Here is a 15137-nt window from a genome sequence, read left to right as displayed (position 1 = left end):
GAGGTCAAACACCACAACGTGGCTTTGCTGTAACAAGGACCACCTGAGTTCACCGTTAAATCCTCAGCACTTTGTGGCTTTGCTGCTCTTGATTTTATTTTTCTGGCACCAGCTGATGTCAAGGAGCAAATTGAAAAAGCAAATTACTGCGGGCTGCGTATCCTTTGTCGTCTTTGTGTGCACTTCCTTCGGAGGAGGGAGGTGGAGAAGATCATGTGAGCTGTAATTATATTTATGTTGGGCCCCATTCAATCTGTCACAGTAAATTTTGCCCGACTTGTCATATTGTAAATCATTACAGCGGATTAAATGCTGGTTATGAACTCAAAAGGCCGGGAAAGGATTCTTTTTATTTATTTTTTTGTCCTTGTGATCGCTGTATTTGTTTGTTTGTGACAAGCTAGTTGTGCCTGATATTGGCGGTACAGTGTTTTCTACATGTGTTCAATAAATTTTAATTGGGTGCAGAATGGGTAATGTCAGCGATGTTTGCTTTGAAGAAAATCCCTTTCAAAAGGGCAGGCAGCCTTCCAAAAGTGAAAGAATACCTCTGAAAGGCTTCGTGTTTCACAAGCCGTCCTGCGCATTTTGTTTTCTCATTTGTCTGGAATCAAAGACGGCGATGAGCACCGATGGAAAGTTTGACTCTTTTTCTGGGAAGGGGCTTCTTTCAGGAAAGTGCGAGAGAAAAGTGTGTGTGTGTCAATCAGCTGCTGAGTGCCAAAGCAGGAGAGACTGATGAAAGAGTAATTGGTTTTGCATGTTTCACATACACTCGGCGTCCAAACTACGATAGTGATGGACTGTACTCTTGCCTATGGCAGGACTTAGCTGCCACAGTGAGATTCATAAATATCCTCATGATTAGCTGGGCTCCTCACTCATTAGTAAGTGGTACGAATCGTTACTCCCAAGTCACTAAAAAGATTAGTTCAGAATGAATAAACTTTTCATGCTGCTTGCACTTCGGCTGCTCTCAGACAACAATAGTATTGTTAGGTTTCATTTTACTCGTCCCTCATGAATTTTCAGCAGTTAAATCAACTTACAGCAGCGAGTTGTCATACATGCGTTCTGCCACTCTTGAGCACAAAGACTGGATGCAAGCCTCACATGTCGGAGCAGTTGCTTCATTTGTCTAGAAAATCACTTGTTTGGAGAAGCCCTGAATGTTGCATCCCTTGATTTGTATGCGAATAACATCTACCCAAATAAAGCTTTGGAAATTTCCCTAATGTTCACTGCAGCAAAATCACATTTCAGCCTTATTTATGCTGCTGTCTATACCTGAAGACATAATTTCATACCTAATTTTTATACACTCTCTTAACCTGCTATATATTATGGATTTGAGCTTGCCAGTACTTCTAAGAAGGAAACTATGAATTATTTGTGTCATTACTTTTGCTGCTGATAGTTTGAAATGTTTTGCATAATAAACAGCCGAGACAACAAGTGAAAAATTAATGAGAAATATTGTTCAAAGATACAGTTTATGATGCGTGTGATGTGATGCTTGCTGATGACCAAAAAAGAAAAGAAAGAAAAGAAACTCTATTGTTTTTGGAATGACTGTCAACCATCAATTTTCATAACGTCATTGTTCGGCTACGGAGTATTTATTTTCATTCATCTCCACAGTTTGTATTGTCATGTTAATTTACTCGACAAGTCTCACTACAGTGTGAGATTTTAAGAACAATGAGGATGAAAGCCAAGAAGGCAAGGCTCATATCAGCCGAGGAGGATATTGGAGAGGAGTAGTCTACACTTTGCCGAACTCCCAAAGCTTCTTTTTTAATATTTAGCTCCTGTCAGTTAAAATCAAAAAGTTTCTCACTTTCTCTAAAGCTCGCACAGAAAGAGAGAGAGCGAGAGGGGGAAGCTGCTTCACGGGTGAAAGCCCTCACACATGAATATTTAATGGTTGCATTTTAACCAGAGTCATAAAATCCAAGAGGATGTGGCTGAAAAGAGAGCAGTGAGGAGTGTGCAAAGTAGGCTACATTGTTTCTTTATAGTCTGAGCTGGATGCCTGAAAGTCATGTAACTCTTCTCAGGCTGCAATAGTGAATCAAATATGTGGATTGTGTTGGGCTAATTTAAGGCCTGGGCCACGTTTAGCAACGTGTTGCGGCCTGTTTTTGCAGCGTAAGCAGCTTGTTGTACAGGAGGATGAAGAAATCTTGGACCTTAAGGGGCTAAATTGAAAATGTTTCATTTTGACACTTCCTCAATGCACTCAGGAAAATGAATTTCATATACTTAATCCATTTGGCCAGTTGACCAAATTGTGAGGAAACATCTATTCAATACGCATCAGTTTTAGCTTAATGGAGCTGGAGCCAAAAAAAAGAAGAAGAGGAGATGAGGGTATCTGTGTGTATTTAATATGCAACCTCTCCTTCTTCCTCTACTTCTAGTCTTGTCATGCATTTTTAAAATTCTGTTCAGCCCTCCGCTGAGCCAGACTTGCAGCCGACAGACACTGAGCTGATTGTTAAGTTTGATAAAGCTCTGCGTTTGTGTGTAGCTGGGGTTATTTTTGTGTACGTAAGCTTTACTTCACAGAGGTAATCATTTGTCATCCAATATTGAATCAAGTTAAATGGACTCATAAATTGCAATCACTTAACTCAGCCCAACTATTATGTTTAATATTGCTTTGTGGGAAAAGGTCAGCCGGCAGTGGATCAGGTTCCAGCAACACAGATAATTCAGCTGCCTTTTATGAGTCTTTTAAAGCTCCGGAAGGAGAAAAAAAATCAGCACCCAGGAAAAAACTGACTGTACACTACTTAACAGCGGGAGCGCAGGATACGCAGCAGCTCCTGTTTATGTTTTCTATCCTTGAATATCCTTAATGCTGTGTTTAAAGTGTGTGTGGCTGGCAGGTTGCAGATAAAACACAGTGGATGCCCTTAAGGGAAACATAATAAAAGGCTTTCCCCTCTGAAAGGTCCAAAGTGCAGTTGTCCACTCTGCACAGCAACAATGGAGCGCTTGTGCAAACGGAGCCATCAGTGGCACTGGCAAGCTTGGCAAACCAGCTTATCAGGAGGCAGGGTGCACTGAGTAGTGGGGGGGGGATAGAGTATGTGTTTTTGTGTGTGTGCGTGTTACTTTGTTTTGTCCAGAAGCACTGACCTCTTAATTAATTCATGGCTCCTCTTGTTTTTCTTGCATGTGTTTGTGTGAATACACGTTTATGTATTCGATCATGTGGAGCATGCTAACGGCTAACCAATACCGTTAAGGGAATACTACACCAAAAATCTTACCGAATAACACAGTGAGTGCCAAAAAACTACCTGGTTTTAGCAATCGTGCCACCATCATGTGATATCATAAATCAGTGTGGCAAGTGGCATTTGCATGTCCTAGACCAGAAGGTGATGAATTCAGTGAAAATTTTGTTTCCTTGAACCCGTGTCCACAGCACAAGTAGCACTGCTTCACTGAAAATGTGCCATATTTGCAGGGTATCTGCTGATCAGCAGGTTGTTGTTCCGAGCCGTGCCTCCTTCAGTCTATATGTTGAAGTATTTTCAGCCAAGACACTGAACCCCGAGTTGCCCCCAAGGAATTTACTGGAGTGTTTATGTATTTTTAAAAAAGGCACTTGTAGTAAGTAAGCTCTTTGAGTGCTCAAATTGAGTATAAAAGTATATAAGTACCAGCCCATTTACCATTTATTACAAATTATTGTATAACTGGATTTGGCTGGAAAGGCTTAAATCTTCTTTGAGGAAGCCGAAGAATTCAAGTAAGAAATCTGCAGAGAGCTAATCTCGCATAAATGTTAACATGATGTTAAATCTTAGATCAACAATATTAGAGTTTACCACACGAGCAAGAAGCTGGGCTGGTGCATCAGCAGAGTAATTGGGAAAGAATCTGAGGTTAAATGAAATGCTTTACTAATCAGACAGAGTTTTGATCATTGATATTTGAAGTCTTAAATATTGTTGTCCTAACAAATAGTTTAAAAAAATTCAACTTAAGGCGTAATGAGAAGTGTTGCTTAATTGATTGGGTCTTATTAGCCAGCTGGTAGTCACACAAGTGTGAATGAACGAATGATTGTGATGCACGAATCAAGCGCCTGATGACAATCAGGGAATCCCAGCACTGATTTACTGTCCAATAGCAGGCTTAAAAGGTAGCTCTGAAAAGTCTGGAGTTACAGTTTCCATGCTTTAAAGTCCCCGAGCATGGAGAGAGAGATGCGGAAAATTTTAGTCAACCACCTATTTAACCCTGGAATATTACTGAGCAGATGTTAAATGGCTGTCATCGGTCAGGTCAGCCGGATAAGCACTGGTGAGCACTATCAACGTGTCAATATTTACATTACTTTACCAATTGCAGTAATATTTTTGCACCACTGTGTCCGTTTTTCGGCATCAAAACTGCATGCATGTAACCACATGAATTCTCCTCCTCTCTCACACAGGTACAATTTCAAGAAGTGCAGTTTGTTGGTGGCAGATTTTTTTCTTTTGCTTTCTCAGAGCTGTTTGAGTTGTTGGAGGAATGCATCGTGTGCTTAGTTTACTCACTTGCCAGATAGTCTGTAGTGCTTTCACTGCATTTCCTTTGGGACACAACACTTGGGGGGGAAAAAAAGGAAGTCTCAAGGTGCCTGTGTTCGGCTTTAGATGTGACTCTGGGTTGGTAAATATTTAGAGAGCAAACATTTTGATACCAGCAGGGATTATAGTTGGGGGAAACATGCTTTTCTAAGAATGGAAATGTCAGCATATTGCAAGGTATCATGCTACAATTTTTATTTTAATGCCTGTCTCCAAAAAGTAGCAATTTAGCAACTCAAATCCCACTGAGGAAACCAGATTGCTTTTCTAAGTCCGGCTTATTTTGATGTAGCTCGCCCACTGAAGCTCATTCTCTTTGTTCGAAAGCATCCAATTCATCAGCAGGGATTGTTGCCGCCTACCAACAACCAACATATTTGTTCTGCTGCTTCACCTTGTTGGCTTTGCAGAGAGAAGGTGCCAAAGGTGGATGTTAAACATGTCAAGTGCTATCTGCTTCATTTACTTGGTCACTGAATATTCATGTGCCTTTATACTGGTGTCAGCCTTCAGCCAGCCGTGCAGACAACCAGCAGCCGTCTCTACAGTCATCAGACAAGCACCATCCCCGTGTCGTCCGAGAGATCCTCTTTAACGTTATCTTTTTTTTGTTTTTTGGACTTTTTTTATCGTTGGAAAATAAGGTGGTGATTGTGCCCGGAGCTGACAACCATTTCCTGTTCCAATTTGTGTGGCATGCGAGCAGAGCTGTGCTGCTTTTCGCTTTGAGGTGCTTGGGGACGAGTCAGAGTGGGCACCCCACGAAGACGACGAGGGAGAAGGAGGGAGGGAGGGAGGAGAGCGAGTATAACCCTGTGTACTGCAGTCATGCCCATTTACTCTCCCTGACACCTCCAGGGACACGCTCTGACCTCTGCGGGGATCTCGCCCCCTCTTTACTCTCACTCATGCGTTTCCCCTCCGCTCTGGGGAAATCGCACCAAATTCCTTGTGCATTACAAGAGCTTTCGGGAGGCCCCAGTTGACGCTTGGCCTCGTCTAGACTGCCGTGACTGTTGTTTGGCAGCGCTGCCGAGCCGCGGTGCAGGGTCAGACTCTTTGCATGGCAGCAGAGATTGCAGAGGTTGTCTCATTAAATATATGCTTCCTGGTAAGATGAAAAGCTCATGCTCTTTGTTGGTTCTTAAGATGAAAGGCCCCCCTCTACAGGCTGTACTCAGACAGAGCTCGATAATGTAAACACGTCTGTGCTGTAGATTACTCATTTGCATGGTGTTGCAGTGAGCTTTGATCAGTGATGGATTGCAGCTAAGTCTGTTTGTTAGTTAAATGGTTACATTGCACTAAGTTATAGAGGTTTATAACTTAAAAGTCTTGTTTGGAGCTTATTCTGAAGTATCAGCATTTGAGATGCAGCTGATTTTGATAGGGAAAGTTTAGTTTGCATCATGCGTGTTCAGCTGTTTAGTGATCATAGAAAAATAAGAAAAATAAAAATTTTGTGGGTATGATTTGAGTTTAAAGAATACTTCCTGCAGGAATACTCGAGGAAAGGAAAGAATAAGTACGCTATATTTGAGTAGGAAGACTCAGTTATTTGAGAGAGAAGAGCCTGTGCGCTTTACGTTGGCTGCAGCAGAGGGAATTTCATCTCCTGTCATCTCCCTGTTGATTAGTATTGATTGGTGAGGCTGAATTGGCCTCTTGAGTGGAAGTTGCATCAAATAATCCCTCATTCGACTTTCCCAAATCCATTGTGAGGGCTGGCGAATGATTTCATCAGAGGTTTTCTGAGCGTGAAGCACTGAGCTGAAACATTTCCTGCGGGCGACAGAAAAAGGCAGTTGTTTTAGCCTCCACTGTTTTACCTCTTAATGAAAGTATGGGAAAGCTGACCTACTGAATAAACTGCGACAAACAAAGCCGAGGGGGACCTGAACGTTACCCCTGCCCCATTACGCTATTTTTTTTTTAAATCACTTGCACCTGTGGTTTGTATAGACATGAATCTTTTTCCCCCAGACAAAAACGAGGAATTCTCTGCAGCTTGGAAGGATCCCCCTGCTGTGCACGGATGACACGGTCTGCTGTGTTGCTGCCACTGCCGCTGCTGCCGGTTGGCTTTCGATGGGGGCAGCTTGAGTGCAATAATGAAATGGAAAAGTTCCAGAGCAGTGAACGCTTGTACGCAGAAGGTAATTGGAGATTGCCACTGAAGAACTCCGCACGATATGCTTTCGATTCAACTTCACAGAAGGGCAGACCACAAAGTTTGATTATGTTTGCTGTTAACCAAACGCCTGCTGCAGTACAGAGAAATGGGATCTTGTTCAGACAGAGAGCGAGGTAGGAAAGGGAGAAGGAAGCAGCTTTGGCTGAATACACATATTTGTTTTTCCACCCATTTTTTTTCGACATGATTTTGTTTTGATTGAATCTCAAGTTTTCAGTGTTGACAAAAACCAGAAGGTTGTGCAGATACGAGTCAAACCGATAGGCAGACGGGCTCTTAATATAACAAATGACTCAGGGCCCATTTGTGTGGCACTGCAAGCAAGTGTTGGAGGTTCACGGCCTTGTTTAATTAAAGTAAAACCTGAGATTGGTGGTCCTTCAGCCACTTTAAGTCTGATTTGACACTAGAGAATCAGAGCGTGTTCAATGGAAAGCAGATGAATGATTGATAAGAGAAGCAAAGCTGCTTCAAATGCTGCTCTGAGGACATTAATAATGAAGGGCACTTTGAGTGCCTTCAGTGGCATATGGGAGACAAGAGATTTCATTACCTTCCCCATTTAGCACAACTGTTTTTGTATAGCTTTTGTTTGCTTTATAATTGTGTTATTATTTTATCAACTTTATGCTTAGAAATGCTGATAATTTAGACACAACCTCATAAAATCATGTTTGTCTTAACTGGTGCCCACAAACCATGGTTTGATTGAACTTATTTATCATTTTATTCCCTGTTAAAACATATTTTTTAAATAAAAATGCTGGCTCCAAATTAATATGTAAATCTACTATAACCTTATGTCCTTTTCCATGTGCCCTGTTTTTATATCTTTTCAAGTTGTCAAAATAGTTCCCTGAGGTGGAGAAGTTTTTCTATTAATATAGAAAACAACAACAGATTGCAGTGGAAACAGGCTTAGATAATTAATAAAATATTTAAAAATGTGGAAGATGTGTACATTTTAAACATTGATGTGAGGTTTCTCCACACTGGACAGATGGAAAATTGCAACAGATGTTAGTGGACCACCAAAAAGTCTGTGCTGTTCCTGAAATGAATACAGTAAAAAAAAAAAAAAATTACATATTTCCACTGGTTTCCACATGGTTTCAAGGTGTGACAGATGCTCTCATACCTTTGTCATAAAGTTGAGCCCTTCTCTTCTGCAGACGTTTCATGGCATCCGATTGGAAAGGCTTTGGGTGGTTTAATTCTAAAGCACCCAAAGACTTATATTTGCATCAAAGTCTTGGTTGGAAATGTCTATTTTTTCACATTTTCTTGTGAAAATTTCCTGTTAAGTTGGATAAAAATATGCACTGCGTTTGGATAGAAACTGTTGACACCTTCCCGTGAAGATTTTTGGGTTTTTTTTAGCTCACGCCCAATTTTTAAGCAGTGACTGGCTCATTTCAATAGACAAGGCTGTGCTCACAGTGCTGCTTAAAGTTTGACTGCTCACTTTTGACTTATGAGTGCCAGAGGTGCCAGAACACATAAAAGATGTTGGAAGCGGAAAAAGGAAGATGAGATGTTTTTTGGCAGTGTTTTTACTCTGTGAAACTGCTTCTCCTGTCTGCACTGTAGATCCTGCTGCTCTGTGTGTCTTTGTCAGGCTTCATGTCATCCTGCCATTGTTCAGGCCAGAAATCAGCACATACTTCCATTGTTCTACACTCAAATCTGGAGCTATACACCCTATTCTGCCCCACATTTCTGAACCTCATATTTGTTAAATATACTGCCTCGTCTTAGTCGCGGTAACCGTTCTCTACAGCTTCTGCCACCTCTCTTTGTGGTCTGCAGCTTATATAGCATCCTTAAATGTGAGAAATTGTAGACTCTTATTTAATTTAGGCTCAAAGCACCGCAGCGACAAAAGCATTAGCCTGAGTATTGCCCATGAGTGGAGGCACAAGTGTGTCCTCTCTCCCAATCCAAACCTAAAACCAGGTCTCGACAGTAAAGGAAGACATGCTTCAAAGTGCATCAAAGTAGTCCCCCATCCCTACCGTCTAAACAAAGCAACTTGTTGACATGGTCCCAGACACAAGCTTGGTCGTTTGTCAAGAAGTGGAGGATAGCCGTAGCTCGTGGGAAAGGACTCTGCCTGAAAAGACGGCCTGACATTTGTTTTCGAAACAGCCAATGTCTGGCTTCACGTTAAAGGGCACCCAGGACTTTGGTGTGTTCAATGGTTTTTCTGTTCTGCGGGGGTGTTGATGCGGGCCAACTTCTTATGTTATTCTATGCGCTGCTTTCATGTGGTTTTTACTTTGTAAGGCACCTAGCTTAACACTTTTACTTTGCCGCTCCATCCACCGGCTGTGTGGCAGCACAGCACGGCTCCTTGAAGGGCTGCAGAAAGTAACCTTTATTTGAGAGGGGAAAAAAAATCATTTTTCTCTGTACGGCTTTATGCCACTAACGTTTCTTGGCCCCAGCAACGTTTTCTTTTTACGCCGTAGTCTAGGAGCATTCTCACGTAGGGAGAAATAAATGATTGTGTTTGCCTTAAATACTGCAGAGCTGTAGTCGATTCTCCACCGGAAGAAAAGTGCAATGTAATACAAGCTGTATTTGTTCAGTAGTGATGAATGAGAAGTTATTTAAGCTGCAGGCTTGAGAAGTGAAAGTGACTGGTTATCAATTTTCTGCAAAGAAATATTATGAAACTTTTCCAGCTGAATGATCAGACAGCAGTCTGCGATGAGCATTAATAAATGTCTGTGTTATTGCTGGAAGAGCACACCAAAATGTTCCAACAAACAAACCCAAAACAATTAGCTAAAAGACAGTAAAACTATTAAAGAACTGAGATAAACTGCTGGACTTTTGCTGGACAAGCATGTGGCATATCCAAAGAACATTCACTGGCTTTCCTCGTATAATTGTTTGAGGTCTTTAAATCATCAGTTAATTGAATACTTACTTTGTCCTTGATGGATGCTGAGTATGGGAAAAAACATATGGCTCTGGTATATATAATAGACCGCCTGCTTCTGATGTTTTGCTACAATAATCTGGCAGACAGTTCGCTCTGCTGTGTGACATGAAGAGACCACAGATGAGAATCACCTGTCTGTGGTAAGCCCCGAGAAGCAGAACCCATCTCCTCTCAAGGCGGTTTGTCACAGCAGCTATTAAGACTAATAGCTGGAGCCTGTGATAAGCACAGTTAGCTGAATTCATGACCCGAGTGGCCTGAGCAGCGCTATCATTTCCACTTGTGTGTTTTTCTGCTGATGCGTTTAATTTTTATCCTGTCCGGTGCTATGACACGAGGGGAAACGAGAGTAAGAGAGCGAAATAGAAATGGAGGGACGGGGCCTTGGGTGAAATATTGATCGATACAATCCGGGGTGAAGGCGTTGCAACAAGGAGGAGAGATTATTTGGGTCGTATTACTCGAACAGTACTCTGTGTGGTGTTGATTGTGTAAGATTCGAATCAGAGCAAACTGACATAAAAAGTACAGATTATATCTAAGATATTTATGAATCATCCAAAGAGTTAAACGGGTAACTTTTTTTAAAGGGTCATTCTGTCAGAAAATACAATGGAGGCAAAACTAGTTTAGGCTGTGATAGTCAGAGCATCAAAATAGATAATTCGGCCTGTTTTCAACTGATTTTTGTTTTATGAAAGTGCAAAAACAGATAGGTGCACATAGCATCTCAGGTCCCACACCCCAGTATCCCACTCTCACAGACTTTTTACCTCTGTAATAGCATCACAACCTGCAGCCACAAGAGCTTTGGGGATTGACCAGGGATTAAAAATGTAGCTATGGGTTGTAATGAGCAGCTTGCACAGATAGCCTATCGGGTTATTTTCTGCGTGGGTTGTGGTTTTATTGAACTAATCTTTTAGGGTAATATGGCTCACTCTGTGCTCTGTTCTTACCTTTTTGATGCTTTTCTTTAAACATAGCGCCCAGTAAACACCAGCCAAATATTCAACAAGCATCAGATGCCGCACCCCACAACCCCGACCCCCGCCCTGCCGCCACATGGCATGCCTGGTATTAGCCGATTTCCTGGAGATCACTGAAGGATGCTGCTGGAGCACTTGTGCTCCTCTTTCTCGCTCTCATTCGCTCTGTGTAGAGTGGCCCGCTTAATGCATTGTAATGGTTGACCATTATTTACGCTGGGGATAAACAAAGAGAAGCAAGGAATTGATGGAGTAATCCACTCTCGCAGTCATTAGGCATTGAGATGGAGGAGCTGGTGGAAGCAGCCTCCTCCTTATGCCTCTCGAGTCGAGCAGCTAATGGAAATGGGACTCATTAAGACACCTTATACTCCGACGCACCCAAGATCATGAGGAATTGCTAATTGATTGTCGTTAGCGTTCTCGCAATGAGACGCTCTGCCTGTTTTCTCATTTGTTATGAACGGCTTTGTTTTCTTCCTCCCGTCTCCTTCACTTCATTATTGATGTTGCTGTTTTTCCTTCTCTTTCTCTTAGCCCGTTTCGCCTCGAGAGGCCTTTGCAACCGAGTCATCGTAACACTGTTAGACCTGGTTAACTGCAACAATCAGAAGCCCACATGTGCAATTCTGTATCAAATCTGTAATATTTTCAATAATTGGAAGATAGCAGTGCCTTACAAAAAAATCAATATTCAAGGACTTCTAATGGTTGGCTGTGTATTAAACATACATGCTAGTGCAAAAAGTCAGATGTAGAAAATGTGCTTTGGCCAGCACGGTCATGGTTGAACATGAAGGCAGGTCTACTTGTGATGCTTTGCTTATTGGTTCTGGAAATTCCTTCCCTTTTCCTCTGGAACCAGCAGATTGTGTTCATCTTACCCTTTAATCATTTTCCCCTCCCAATAGTAATGTGCTCTCTTTTTCCTCCCTGGATTCCTCTGTGTATATGCCCCCCCGCCCCCTCACACATTGCTTTTTCCTTATTATGAGACGGAGGAAGCAAAGATGAGGGAACGAGATGAAGAATGAGGGCTAAAAATGCAAATACAGGTTCTTTCTTGTCACACATAAGGGCTTGTCACATCCACCTCTAATTTGCTGCTGGCTAAAGGATCTCCTTCTTTTTCTCTGCCTTGCTTGTCTTTATCACATTATGAAGTCTTTCACCTCTGGTAAACCCTTCACAGGCTGGTGAAACAGTAAGAACAGCCAGGTGACCAAGGAAGAATCTATGGCTGCAGGTTTGCTTTGCAGATGAAGCAGGACAAGGTAAAGGAGGCAGGAGGGGCATTGTTTTTATGTCGCTGGTCAGACGGTGCAGCATTTCTTTGCTTTAGCACTCTGCCAGCAGTCTACAACTCCAGCTCTATCTCCCTTGTGGGAGTTGCTACCACCTTCTCACTCTGATACAGAAAGACTGGAAACAAAGGAAGAAAAACACAAGCACCCTCTTGGGCTGCTCTCGCCTTTGAAACAAGATATAGTATAGAGAGAGGAGTAGGAGGAAAAACAGTATTGAAGCCATCAATTCATGCAGGACTCATGAGCATCGTCTCACTCTTTGGAAATAGAAAAACAGTCTGTTAAAGTGACAATCGGCTTTCATAAACGGGTCTTTTCTTGATTTGGGCACCACTTCTGATGCACTGAGTGAAATAACCATTTACAGCTTCAGTAAACACACAGTAAAGACCACATTTGATCAAACACGTGCCATTGTCTACTTTGCAACCGTTTAACTTTTCCCTGTGACCCACTTGTTCATAGTTTCTCTGTGTGAGGAGCGCTCATTGCTGAACACTTTGGAAGTGCTTTGTTTTAGTGACTGAGATTGAGACTGTTGCCTTTCCCTGATCTCAGCAGACATTTAATTGACTGAATCAAGGTTCTTAAGCGATAGACATTACAATCCCTTATAATAAACCTCTAAATTAACCTTTAAATTATTCTCATTTGGAAGATCAGCTTTTTTTGGAGGGGGGGCGACTTCAATTGTTTCACTTGTTTAGGTGATCTAGCAATACAGACAATTGATGCTAGAGGGCAAACACATTGGGAAGTTATGCACAGCAGGAAGTAAATTACCTGAATTTGCATAAATAAGACACATAATTGGTAGTTGCTGTGATCCTGATCTGGTAGCACGCAGTATATATACAACTGCACCTTTTTGCACAAGGGTGTGTGTTGTGGATACGCGTGTGTGTGTGTGTGTGTGTGTGAGAGAGAGAGAGAGAGAGAGAGAGAGAGAGAGGTTCCATGTAATTGCAGCAATGGTGGTTAAGTAGGCACCAGCATTTGTGTTAATCAGCAGAGAGTGAAGATCGGGGAGCTCACTGAGCAGGCGTCTCATGCCCTGTAAATGTATCATGGTAAAAACCATTATCTCTAAACCTGTAATCATCTCTACGGCATTCATTCAGTGCATCAACATGCTTCATGTTGATGGCTTTTCACCTCTAAAAAATGGTGTGACTCTTTGTGCCTTCACTCTGTATGGATGTCCTCTGAGGGAAGCATTATGTGTGTTGGGATAGTGTCCAATTAATCCTCCATTAGGCACTAAGCTACAGTGTGTACTGTATCTACAATATAACCTGTAGGATAAATTGACAGATTAAATTCATTCTTGAGAAGAGCTTTATGTTGTTTATACAGTATTTTCTAACTTACACTGAGTACAATGATTCAAAATGTATTAACTCAAAACATTTATAATTTATTAATTTACACAGAGTTCTCTGTGTAACACCTAGAACAGCCTCAGTTATATTAGCGATGAGAGATACACCAGACTGTTCCTGGTTGAAACCTGGAAGCTAATTTCTTAACATATTTGGGTGGACTGCTTTATCCATGCAAGACATTGTTTTGCTAGTTTAGGAAGGTAGCTGTTAGTTAACGATAGATGGGTAATAGCCAACTTAGAGTCAGATTTGCTCTCCAAAACGAAGCATATTTTCAACCGCATTCCCATCCCTGCAAGTATTTTGACACTTAATAATTGTCTCTGTTCTTCAGTGTGTAGTCAGGGTTCCAAAATGAAAGCTAAACCAGCATCATGAGCTTTACCTCCACGTACATTTAAGGTACTTACAGAAGATTGTCTGAACATCCTATTCAAGGACATCAAGGAACACTTTATGGACTAGAATAAAAGGAAATAAGCACAAAAGAAATCTTAATCAGGGGGAAGAAAAACAACTTTTAATGGTCAAACTCTTGATCCTAAGGTTTCAAGCTCACTTCTTTTCTTACAAAAGCAAACTGAGTTCACGCTCAAGAAGTTGCATCCTTGGGTTCATAATACTGTCACTGAGGGCAAAAATTTGATGTTAACTATGAAATAAACTGGACTGAATTTAATATAACAAAAACAAAACAGGCTATGCTAATAACAGTCTGTGTACCGTATGTGTCTGTCATTGAAAAAAAAAATCACAGATGCATTTAATTCTTTTATTGTAATCAGGAAACATGTCAACAATTCTGGAGAGATGACGCTAGGGTGTCAGCCATTTTTGCGGGTGCTTGGTTGGCCAGCTCGACTGGATAAAACTGGATAAACCATTAAATCTTCTGATTACTGTAACGCAGATGTTAGCTAATGCTAGTGAAAAAATCAGTAGCCACCACACATAGATGTTAATAAGCAACTTGGTTTGTTGCTAAGGTTGTAATTTGTGAAGCAGCATCAGTTTTCGTGGAGTTTGGTTTCTGTTTTCTCCGTAGTAAAAATTTGCTCACACCGAGGCTGCTGGCTTGTGTCTGGCTTTGAGCTCTGGCTAGCTTTAGCTTTAATGACTTAGCTTCTGTAAAATGGGCATTTTCCTCTGGGTGAGGGCAATTTAAGTACCAGATTAGGTTTTGCTGTTATGTTTTCATGGTGCTTCCCTTGCAAACATGGGTAAACTTTGTGTCTTCATGCACACTGAAGAGCTTCCTTGGTAATGCTATATTAGCATGTGGCTGTGAGTATGCATATGACTATTTGCCAGCAACACTGTGAGCATGTTGTTATTCATGAAGTGGACCACAAATAACTGGACATATGTGAGGCGAATAAAGCTGGAAATTGTTTCTGGTCTCTACAACTACGTGTCATTAATTAGTGACCATGTGTTTTTGTTTGTTTTGGTTTTTTGTTCTAAAATCCATAAAACTGCCTTTTAAATATTACTTGAATTGTAGTATTTGCACTAAAATTTGCTATCAGATCTATTTACAGAAATAGTCATTTAAACCAATCAATTTATAATTTAATTAGTCTTCATTTGTTACCCTACTGTGGTTTATATGAAAGAATTATATTGACTTTTAACCTTAATTCCACAAAAAAATAACATAATTATGCTATCACATGACAGCTGGCAGAAACCTCAATTAATTTGTCTCTAATTACAA

General features: G+C 41.2%; 1 protein-coding gene across 4 annotated transcripts in view; it reads left to right on the top strand.

Moving 5' to 3' along the window:
• Window positions 1–15137, top strand: part of LOC308391219 (zinc finger MIZ domain-containing protein 1-like) — a 110256-nt gene that overhangs the window by 8766 nt on the left and 86353 nt on the right. The window contains exon 2 of one of the 4 annotated variants that reach the window (XM_080873741.1): window positions 6579–6751. The exons of the other annotated variants lie outside the window; for them this stretch is intronic. The gene's annotated coding sequence lies outside the window, so the exon portion shown is untranslated. The remainder of the gene's footprint in view (window positions 1–6578; window positions 6752–15137) is intronic. 4 annotated transcript variants of the gene reach the window in all.

This window comes from Rhamphochromis sp. 'chilingali' (assembly GCF_963969265.1).
Source record: "Rhamphochromis sp. 'chilingali' genome assembly, chromosome: 22".
Lineage (NCBI taxonomy): Eukaryota > Metazoa > Chordata > Actinopteri > Cichliformes > Cichlidae > Rhamphochromis > Rhamphochromis sp. 'chilingali'.
The sequence above is the reverse complement of the archived record's forward strand: the minus strand, read 5'-3'. Positions and strand labels throughout refer to the sequence as shown.